Here is an 11,886-nt window from a genome sequence, read left to right on the forward strand (position 1 = left end):
AGAAAATCATAAACTTCTTAGAAAGTTTGAACACAATTAAGAAATCAACTATCGTAAAGTAGATTTTCTATTAATTAATAAGGTACTTTGGTAGGTTATATAAGTGTTATGATTTTTTGTTTTTAAATTTTAGGTTTAAAGATAATGATATATTGAGTGATTAAACTTTGTAATTTGAATCGAACCTGCCAGTCCAAATGGTTCACACAATCTAATTTAATAATTGGACGGTTCAATTTGTGTTTTAAAAACTTATATATATTGGGTTTACTAAGCCAGACCAAAAAATTGGTTGGTTGAGATTGAACTGGGTTGGAAGCATGGATCTAAAAAACATACAACTCGTATCATGGTTCTGGGTCATTTTTCAAGTAGAAAAGTCTCCAAACATCATAGGCATCCTCCACAAACATTACCTTCGCAATAGGGATGAATTATACTACTAATCACTCTTAGGAGATATTGATTATGTAGAGATTAGAAGTCTAATTAATTAAGAATTTTATTAGATTACTTATGTAGAAATGTATATATTTGAATTCAATCATTTGTAAAGATTGTCTTTTTATCAATTGACAAAACAAGGATATAAAGGTCATCACTTATTTAGGAAAATAAGATAGCATTTACTCAGAAATAAAAAATTACAAAAATAAACCTGGGCATGCCCAAGGGAAAATTACATCTTTTCTAGACATTTCTCTCTAATATGCTATTACTTACCAAAAGAAAACATCAAGTTCTTAATAACAGATGTTATTTAGGAAAAATCTCTGACGCGTTCTCACATCATATACATTGTTTGTCTATTAAAAATCATCTCCCATTGTCCCCTTTTTTTCTTAAAAACATCAATTCAATCCAATTTTGCTTTCGCACTTACAAATAAATCAAATTCACACTTCAAAGGTGATTCAACATCTAGTCCATTCAAAATCTAGTCCATGTGTATTTCTGCTTTCCAATAGTTTCCAGCATGTTTAGTGCCACTTTATTTGCATACTAGAAAGACCTCCATTTTTTGGATAAGAAGATATTCCTCGCGGCTTCCTTGATCGGCAAATGCACGATGATTGTCTCTATGACATCCTGTGATAGATTAGTCCATGTGTACTTCTGCTTTCCAATAGTTTCCAGCATGTTCAGTGCCACTTTATTTGCATACTAGAAGGGCCTCCATTTTTTGGATAAGAAGATATTCCTCGCAGCTTCCTTGATCGGTAAATGCATGATGATTGTCTCTATGTCATCCTGTGATAGATTAGTCCATGTGTACTTCTGCTTTCCAATAGTTTCCAGCATGTTCAGTGCCACTTTATTTGCATACTAGAAGGGCCTCCATTTTTTGGATAAGAAGATATTCCTCGTAGCTTCCTTGATCGGTAAATGCATGATGATTGTCTCTATGACATCCCGTGATAGATTACTGATCAGATCTAAGTTTGAAACTAGATCCAACACTCTTTCAGAGGAATAACTCATTTCTGCTCTTTATTGCTTTTGCAGGATAAACCCTAAAAACCTACGGGCATATATTTTATCTCTAACAACATCATGCATTTTTTATTTTTATTTGAAAATACATCCCAAATCAAGTCAAACATTTGTATTTCTTATTTTTGAGGTATCTTCTAAATCACACTGTGCATCGTCACTTTTCCACTCAAAGAGTATTATGCATTTTTAAATATCTCGGTTAACATCATGCATCTTTACTTGTTTTTGTTTATGCACAAAACAACTTCCATGCTGTTTCTCCAAACAAAACTCCATGGACGTTATTTAAATTAGGTGTGATTTTTTTATTTCCTATATCACCTGTTCCATTAATCTTACCAATCAAATCCATAAATATGTGAATCATTGTAATGGTTCTGAGATAACGTTCAATTAATGCTGCATCCATACTTAAATAGACAACCACTTGATTTAGATCAATGACCTACCCTCTTTCAAACTTTCTCACATTAAGAGCATTCTCGATCATTTTTTCGCATGCATTCAGATCCAGAGAATGTTTTCAAAGTCTACTTCTGCATAATTAAACACAAATAAACAAATAAATATTTACGAATTGTGAAGGTAAAGAGTAAAAAAAATATTTTTTTTTTCAAAATACATGACATAAACAAAAGATATGCAAATAATAGTTTGGGACAAATGCTGTGTTGAGTTGAGACTGACTATTTATCATCACCATCTTCTGATAACGATAAGAGCTCTCTCTCTCTCTCACACACACACACACACAATCTCATCATCTTCATCACCACCCAAACAATGTGGCCACCAAAGTATTTTGAGCTAGTGTGCAAAAACTCTTCTCTCTCTCTCTCTCAATATATATATATTGAAAAGTGAGCTATGTGGCTGCTTTCAGATGCAACAGACCATATCCACAAAATGGCTTAAAGGGATGGATTCTAGAAAGGCCCATCAAATGAATGTTTTGGATCATCCAAAACATACCCTATCTATGTTTTGAGCATACCCTATCTATGTGAGGGCCCATCAAATGAATGCTTTGGATCACCCAAATAATGTGACCCCAACTGTTATTTTAAGTAGGAAGTAGATAAGTTATTTACTCCATGGATACCTTCTCTTCTCTTCTCTCTCTATCTATATATATATATATATATATATATATATATATATATATATATATATATATATAAAAGAAATTATAGGTCGACCGGTCAAGTACCGTCAAAACGGTATCCCTTGATATTTAATCCAATCTTAAGCAATCTTTTAAGAGGCTGCTGTTGGATAAAAACAAATCAAGGGAGGTACTTTTGAGGTGCCACTTCAGGGACTTGAAGGGGTGCCTCAAAAGTATGGTTCGGCCCCTTTTCTTCCCCGGGGAGGCGGATAGTGAGCGAATATATCACTTGGATTTTTAAAGGGTCAAAACAAGTGGGCCCACTTTCTATCGTGATGGGATGACGACAAAATTTACCACAAGCCCTTGGGGATGTGTGAAATCTAATGTGGGGCCTATCATATGGACGGCCTAGATCCATCAAAGATGAGGCCCACTTTGTTTGGCCTTATACATAACACAAAGTCTATGGGTATTGACACCAAAAAAATTTATCACTTTTGCACCGAGTCACTCTTGTTTGATTTGCTTTTACAGTTTATATGAGACAACTGAAGTTGCGTGCCATGCACAATTTCATGGGTGTCTATATCAGCCATGGAGAACTGCTTTAAAAAAAAAATGTCACTGTTAAGTACGCACGTGTGTTAGCATAGATGATAACACATCCTGTGGTTACTCTATGTGTCCATGTTGTTCCCTAACAGCCGAATAACAAGGATAAAAACCTAAGTGCGTCTGGAACTCAATCTTCTAGGACACACACAGTTGTAAGAAGCCAGCGTAATAATCCCCTGGTTCTACTTTAGATAAATTAGATGCAGCGAGAGTTTAACTTGGAAAAAATATTCCATGAAAAATGAGTTTAATATGAAATTTTTGACCTCATTAGTTCCTGGAATATTTCTTTCTACAGAACTTTATTTTCCCTTCATTATCCATCAAAACTTCATGGAAAATGATGTTTCCAGTGTTTTGCAAACTCATTTTTCAAGGATTTTTTTCCAGAATCTAAACTTTTCCCCGTTTTCAAGGAAAACTGCAAACCCAATAGACCCTGGATTTTTTCCTATGGAATATCAGTTTCCATGGAAAAAAATTCCATAATTTTTTTTCCTTTTTAGATAAAAATAACGTCAAAACATAGATCGTCTCATGCATAAATGATACACCAAAACTCAGTGTATAATCATCTGAATCATTAAGTGTTGAACAGACCCATCAAACCCAAGTGTCCAATCAATTGACCCAATCCTTGGATGGGGTTTTTGTAACCGCAGATCAATATCATACTCTCAAAAGTCTATTGATCTAACGGTCTAGATGCAAACCATACACTGAGCTTTGATGTAGACTTACTAAAACAAAGAGTTACTAAATATAAGAGAAGAAATAGAAAAAAAGCATACCTAAAGAGAGGAAGATTGAATGCAGGGCAAAGATTAAGACCACCAAAGACATTGAGTTCCTTCAAAGGGAGAAACAATATATAGAGCTGAACTTGGGAAAAGTAGATACAAAGAGAAAAGATATATTCAACCATTTTTCTTACTTGGGACAGCCCCCTCTAGTGTAAAAGAGTAGTAATAAATGCACTAGATGGGGCTGTTTAAAGTATAAAAAAGGGGCGAATATATGACAGTAAAAGGAAAGCAAAAGAGTATCTTTTGATAAGATATGTTCCCTCAGGAACCTTCCAGGAAATTGCCACCAAGAAAATTTCGTACCTTTTATCTGAAGACCAAGATTATACATGGATTTTCAATGTATAATATGGGCTAATATATAGTTTTTTTTTAGAAAAATACTGGAGATAGGGTCCACCTGTTCGAGAATCAAACCATGGATCCCATCGGAAAATCCTAGCCCTTAAATGAGTTTTGGCTCATCACAGTAGAGGTCCCACAAAATCAAGGGTTTGGATGGCCTGTGGTAATGGATCGTGGATCACACATGTAATTCTGATATACATGCTGATTGGATGGCTACGATTTGATATGCCTAGTTATATACCTTTATTGGGTATATATCGATGGGTAGCCTTTTATTCTGTGCGTGACAGCGTGAGTAACAAGATATGTTAGAATCTGTCAGAGGAGTTGTTGGCTCTTTTCATCTAGTACACTTCCCAATAGAAAGAAAGATTCCGATTCATACTAACCTACGCCGGCTTAAAATACGCACTACTCTGAAGGATGCCAGGATGGATAGAATGATAGTGATTTAAAACTATTTTTACACACAAAATGAGATGTGACTTGAACCAAATCTATTCAATTTTTACTTGGAGGGGCCTTCATATCATGATAAGGAAAGTTTCTAACTGGGGACATCAAAATATGAGAATTTCCTGCTTGGGACGTACTTTTGAAAAATTGTTAAGAGGGGACGAAATGGGGGTTATCAAGTCTCTAACAAGAGTTATCAAACTCTCAAAAGGGGGTTATCAACCCTCTTTAATAATTTTTCAAAAGTGTGTCCCCAGTTGGCAATTCTCGTATTTTGATGTCCCCAATGGCAATTTTTCCTCTTGATAATATCTCACCGGATTACGCGGGATTAGCTAGCTTCCATCTTAGAAGGCATTTCGTGTGGATGTTGCATGTCATACCACCCACCTCGTTAATGAAGAAAAAAGTTATTGAAAAGTGAGCCTGTGTGCTTGGTCTCACATGCATGGTTTAAAACTTCGGTTTCGGTACCGGATCCTGAAATTTTGAATTTCGACTGAAATTCTGAAATTTCTTAACATTTTTTTATTTTTTTTTAAAGGAGAATTTTGGACATAAATTCCAAAATTTTGGCCGAAATTTGGTAAAGGCCAAAATTCAAAATTTCACCAAATTTCGGTTTCGGTCCCCACTGAAATTCAAAATTTTGAATTTCGGTCGAAATTTAAAACCATACTCACATGCAAGAGCCTGTCCGCGAAATGCATAGAAGCTAGCAAATCCCTCACGCATATACATATTTTTTCCCTCCAAATGATAAAAGGAAGAAAAATTCTCAAGAAAAAAAAACCACTAGAAATGTTTTGCTTGTAATCCAAACCGGCCCATTAATGGTCTTGCGAAAATATTAAATAATTATCAAAAATCGAGATTTTTGAGTTGAAATAGCCGGTGAGTTAAATAATTAAAGACAAAATTTTGAGATAAATGAGATTTCAGCCGAAAATAAACTACTGTTTCGGGTATTACTGATTTCGGTTTCAGTCTCAACCAAAACCTAAGATCTCAGATTTTGGCCGAAATTTAAAACCATGGGATGTATCCACCGGCTATTTCCCATGAAAATGAGTTTTTGGGTAACTCATTTTCCATGGCGTTTTCCTCCAAAATAAAAAATTTCCTTAATCTTCCTAAAAATTTGCAACCTTGCTAGGCCCTCGTAATTTCTTTGTACAAAATTTTATTTTCCCTACATCAAAATGGCCCTAAGCATAGACCGTCTCATGCATAAATGTTACACCAAAACTCGATGTATACCATCTCAACCATCTAATATTGTACAGACCCACCTCTTGGATGGGATTTTTGTAACAGCAGATCAATTTCATACCTTTGGAAGGATCTCAAATTCTCAATAGTCTATTGATCTAACGCCCATGATCATCCTATTAGTAGCCGCCAACTGGATGGTTTTGATCAACCAGCCCATACAATGATTAGACGGTGCAGATAAACTGTACACTGAGCTTCGATATATACTCACCAAAATAAATACACTGAGCTTCGGCATATTCCTTGGCCACCAGTAATGGCTTTTGCAATGATGATATTTATTTGAAAATTTAACATTATGTAAGGTTTCTTTGTCATTCAGACCATTACTTTTTCTTTATTTGATAGGTAAGCTGGGATTAGGAGAACGGTTTATTAAAATGTGAAAGGTATTAACAAATACAACATTAATCCTATCACAAGAATAGGGATACAAACCAAGAATAGGGATACAAACCAAGAGAGCAAAGATAAGACGTATAACACAAGATCTCAAGAGCCATGTTAACCCCTAATGTTATAGGACGTCTATCATCCTCTGACTCAGCTTTTTAGAAGCAAATTAAGATGGAGTATCATGGTTCTGGTTGAGAAGGGTATTACTTGCAACAAAACCATAGATCATGGCACTTGCCAAAAGCTCTATGCTATCATGAGAAATGGAAAAACTCTTTCTGCCATGAGGGTACCTCTTTGATTATGTAGACATTAGAAGTCTAATTAATTAAGAAATTTATTAGACTTCTAAAGTATAATGTATGTATGAATTCAATTATTTGAAAAGAGAATATCATTTTACCAAAGACAAAACAAAAATACAAAGGTCATCGCATGGTCTTTTTTGCTTTGAAGAATAAACAATAAGATTGTATTTATTCAGAAACAAAAATTACAAAAACAAACCCACGCATACCCGGGGATAAATTACATAGGCAGCTCTCTAACATGAAGTGACATCGAGCTCTTAGTAACAAATGTTATTTAGGAAAAATCTCTCCTGCCTTTATCACATCCTACACATTGCTTGCTTTTATAAGTAATATCTCACAATCCATTTTCTTAAATACATCTCTACAACCACATTTTGCAATCTTATATTCATCTCTTTCTAGATTTTTTTTTTCAAATATGTTAATCTCAAATAATGTCATGCATTTTTATCGAATAATGTCATGCGTTGTTTTCAATATATTTAGATAACTTAATATCGCATGATGTCATGCAATTTTAATTTTTATAATGAACATATATCTTGAATCAAGTCATGCATCTATATATGTTCTTTTTGAGATATCTTCTAAATCACACATTGCATCGTTATGTTTCCGCCCGAGCAATATTATGCATTTCTAAATATCCCTAATAACATCATGCATTTATTCTGTTTAAATTTTGTGTGATTTTTAAATTTCCTATGTCACCTGTTCCATCAATCTTGATATATCAAATCCTTAAATGTGTGATGCATTGTAATGCTTCTGATAGAGCGTTCAATTGATGCTGCATTCATGCTTAAAACAAACAACCTCTTCGGTCTCACTTGATTCAGATCAATGAGTTGTACTCTTTCAAAATTTATCTTCACATCAAGAGCATTCTTGATCATTGTCTGGCATGCATTCACAGAGCTTGCTTCTGCACAATGAAACACATATATATATATTCAGGACTTGTGAAGGTAAGAGACAATAAATCAAGGATTTATTTATTTCAAAATACTAGATATAAACAAAAAGATATGCAACTAATTTTCGAAAGACTCACTATTTGTCATATAATAGAAGGGGGCCAAAAGATCCTTACATTTAAAAAGGAAATGATAGAATTACCCTCTTTCCTTCACCGGCCACCCCCCTTAGTGCAAAAGACAAGTCATAACTCATAAATATTAGGGGTGCAAGTTTGGCCCTGTGAGCCCTAACCCCACCCGAGCCCGAACAGGGTCTGAGCTAGATTTTTCAACCCTAAGGGCGGGCCTAGGTTCATTTTTTAGGCCCTGACTCAGGGTTGGGTCGGATTTAGGGTTGATACCTCGGGTCAGCCCGACCCGGCCCAACCCTAAGTTTTCTATTAAAGAATTGAATCATCTGTGCATGTTTCTTTTGTTAATGTTTTCTATTATCTTGGATTGATGTTTCTTTATATTATTATTATTGTCTCTGTTGCCCGTCATGTTATTGAATTCATATTGTTTTATTTTGTTGCATTTCTCTGTTTATTGATCATTTTGTTCTATATGATATGCGGTTGTTTTATTTTTGGCACTCTAAACAGGTATTTGCACTAGGGTCAATCAGGGCAGCCCGGCTTAGCCCGACTCAATCAGGGCCAATCAAGGCAGGCCAGGGCTACGCTGAGCCCTGCAGGGCGGGCATTGGGTTGAGGTTTCTTTGGCCCTGACTAGATGGGATCCAGGGTTGGGCTAGGATTTTGAAAAACCCGACCCAACCTGACCCTGTTGCAGCCCTATGTGGTGGCTCAGGGAAAAATAGTGGGCGAATATATCACTACCCTTTTTAAAGGGTCTAAACAAGTGGGACCACATTCCACATGTTGGAATGATGATAGCATTACTTTGTTTGAGAGTTGCTACGAAGAACCTTTCCAGGGTTTTGCAAACTCATTTTGAAGGATTTATTTATAGATTTGAAAATTTACCCCGTTTTCAAGGAAAATCTCAAACCTAAGATAGACCCTGGATTTTTTCTACGGAATATTATTTTCCATGGAAATTTTTTTATCTCATGCATAAATGATACATTAAAACTCGGTGTATAGCCATCAAAGTGTTGCACAGACCCATCAAACCCAATTATACAAATCAATTGACCCAACTCTTGGATGGGATTTTTGTAGCCGGAGATCAATATCATAATTTTGAAAGGATCTCAAAAGTCTATAGATCATCCGATCAAGAGGCTGTCAATTGGATGGTGAATGAACCGGTGCAGTAATTGGACGGTGCAGATAAGCCATACACTGGTTTTCGATGTATATTCACCGAAACAAGCAGAATTACCAAATAAAAGGAAACGAAGTGGAAAACAACTTGCCTAGAGCAGGGAAGATAGGATGAAAGCCAAAGCTTAAGAACACCAAAGAGTTTCAACAAGGAAGAAGAATATATATAGGGAAATGATATATTTGCCCCTTTATTTTACTTGAGACAGCCCCCTCTAAGTGTAAAAGAGTAATAAAAAATCACCATGCATACTGCATAGGCATAAATACACTACAGGGGCTGTCCCATGAAAAGAGTAAATGAAAAGCAAAAGCATATCCCATTCTCGTGGTGGAGATAACTTTTGGTCAGATATGTCCCTTCGGGAACCTTCCAGGAAATTGCCACCACAAAATTTTCGTAGATTTTCTCTGAAAGACCAAAGATTATACACTGAATTTCAGTGTATAATTATGAGCTGATATATAGTTTTCTTATTAGAAAATAGTAGTAGGGCAAAAATATAGATGGGGTCCAGTTCGAGAATCCAAAACATTGATTTTCTGTGCTGCATTTCTGCGTTAACAACTCCAATAAATAAGGTCTCCTATTGGACAATCCTAGCCCTTCAATGGCTTTTTGGCTTATAACAGTAAAGGGCCCATAAATTGAAGCGTTAGGATGGGCCTATGAGGTACTAATAAATAAAGAAGGGGTGAATAGGACCGCTTGGTTTGGCTAATTTCAAGCTTTTTTATGGCATTTGAGGGGATGTGCGCTCTCTTTATTTGTTTCTTGCGCACGTGTCACAATGAATGATCCCGTGTTTTTTTACAGCACAAGATCCCGTTTTGCTAGCAACTTTCTTTCCCAAATTATAGTTGGATCGTGGAGCCCACCTGCAATTTGGATCTGCTTGCTGATCGGATGGCTACGATTTGATAGGCACGTGGCCCCGTAGTTATATACTGAGCTTGGGTGTATATAGGTATATGGATTGCCTTTCGTTCTTTGCGTGACTCTGTGAGGAGTTGTTGGACTCTTTATTTGGAATAGCACCCTACTTTAAATGTGTTTGTCAGAGAGAGTGAGTAGTAATGAGTGAAGAGAATCTGACAGAGGAGTTGTTGGCTGCATTATTTGCCCGGGCATTGAAAAAATCACCCGATGAAATTACTCGGTATTTTTAAAAATGGACTGTACAGATGATCCAAAAAGTCCATTTGATGGGCCACAATGTAAATGGGTTGTGCCCCAAAAATCATTTCCATAGGTCCTAAGTAGGGGTGTAAACGAGAAGAGCCGAGCCGAGCCGAGCTTGGCCAGGCTCGGCTCAGCTCGTTAAGCTCACAAGTGAGGCTCGGCTCGGTCAGGCTCGCGAGCCTTACCGAGCTCGGGTTATATTATGTTCACACCCCTCATCTTCCCTGGACAGCCCTACTAGTGTAATTTGACTACTTTTTTTACACTATGGGGGGTGGTCCTAGTAACAAATGGGGTTCCAAAAATGAAGTGACATATTTTGCCCCCCCTTTTCACTCCATGGGCAACCCTTTTAATGTATATATTAATATATAATATATATATTTAAATATATTAAATTCTTAACGAGCCTTAACGAGCCGAGCCGAGCCGAGCCTGGCCTAACTCGGGCTCGGCTCGTTAAGGATTCGAGCCGAGCTCGAGGGAGCTTCCGAGCCCGAGCCAAAATTGACACCCTTAGTCCTAAGGGTGCAACTCAGGTTGAACCCAACCCAGAGAAAAGTTAGGTCGGGTAGGGTATCTTTCTGGTAGGGTTAGATTGGGTTTTCGTAACCCGGGTTGAGTTCAAGTTGGGCTCAGGTATAGTTTTTGGGCAACCCGACTCAAGTGAAACCCGACTTTTTTGTGATTTTTTTTCATTTTTAGTAAGCTTAAAAACTTGGGTTGGGCTAGCGTGAAACTCAAGTCAGGTTGGGTTCAAGTTGGATCGGGTTGAACACTTGAACCTCATTGGGTTGAGACTTAGGTTTGGATTGAGTAAATGTCTCCTCAGGATGGGGTCCGGCTTGGCCTCAACCCGACCCAACGTGACCCGAGTTGCACCCCTACCATAGGATGATCCCAACCTCATCTGGAAATGATTTTTGGGGCACAACCTATTTACGTTGTGGCCCATCCAATGGGTGGTTTTGATCATCCTATAGTGCGGGCTGGACAGTCCATTTTGAAAAATATCGGAGGAATTCATCCTAGAAGGGGGAGAATTTGTCACTGCCCTAAATAACGGGGGAATTCATCCTACCTATTTATCTTTCACTTTTCATCAGCTTGTCTTATTTCACGAGGTGGTTGGTTTGACATGCAACAGACCATCGGCGAAATGCTTTTGCGATGGATCTTAGCAAATCCCAAAATGAACAAGGCAAAATCTACTAAAATGAGCCTATGTGGCTGTTCTCTCACGCAAAAGTCAGCTGTGGAATGCCTTTTTGGGAAATTCCCTAGCAATTAATGACTACTCCTGTACAACACGAGGGGAAAAAAGGAGCTAATAAATCATTTCCCCTTCATTAATATCTAGGCTTTCGCATAAATAATTGTTACCATAACGTGAATATGTAGGGTTGCAACTTGGTTCTGGTGGGTCAGGTTTTCCAATACCCTCCCCACCTGAGAATAAACCATACCCTACTCGAGATAGTTTCTCGGGCTAGGTCGAGTCGGGTCAGGTCGGGTTTTTCACATTCTCGATGAATTCCATTAATTAACAGCTGTTGATCTAAGTCTTCTTGATGCTTATAATCAGAACAATATCGGTCATGCTGACGAGCAAATGATTGGGATCCTTTGGGATT

At 37.1% G+C, this 11,886-nt stretch overlaps 2 long non-coding RNA genes across 2 annotated transcripts; both read right to left on the minus strand.

Annotated features, from left to right (window-relative positions):
- Nucleotides 1-602: 602 nt before the first annotated feature.
- LOC143893148 (uncharacterized) lies at nt 603-5,271 on the minus strand. Its single transcript, XR_013255729.1, has 2 exons — nt 4,015-5,271; nt 603-2,033 (listed from the first exon to the last, which is right to left on the minus strand). It is a non-coding gene; the product is annotated as an uncharacterized LOC143893148 (long non-coding RNA).
- A 1,651-nt stretch (nt 5,272-6,922) lies between these two features.
- Nucleotides 6,923-10,050, minus strand: LOC143845439 (uncharacterized). Its single transcript, XR_013234413.1, has 2 exons — nt 9,162-10,050; nt 6,923-7,743 (listed from the first exon to the last, which is right to left on the minus strand). It is a non-coding gene; the product is annotated as an uncharacterized LOC143845439 (long non-coding RNA).
- Between the last annotated feature and the right edge of the window lie 1,836 nt (nt 10,051-11,886).

The sequence above is a fragment of the Tasmannia lanceolata genome, unplaced genomic scaffold (genome assembly GCF_043159265.1).
Source record: "Tasmannia lanceolata isolate RefF3 unplaced genomic scaffold, GAP_Taslan_0.1 ptg000015l, whole genome shotgun sequence".
In the NCBI taxonomy this organism is placed as follows: domain Eukaryota; kingdom Viridiplantae; phylum Streptophyta; class Magnoliopsida; order Canellales; family Winteraceae; genus Tasmannia; species Tasmannia lanceolata.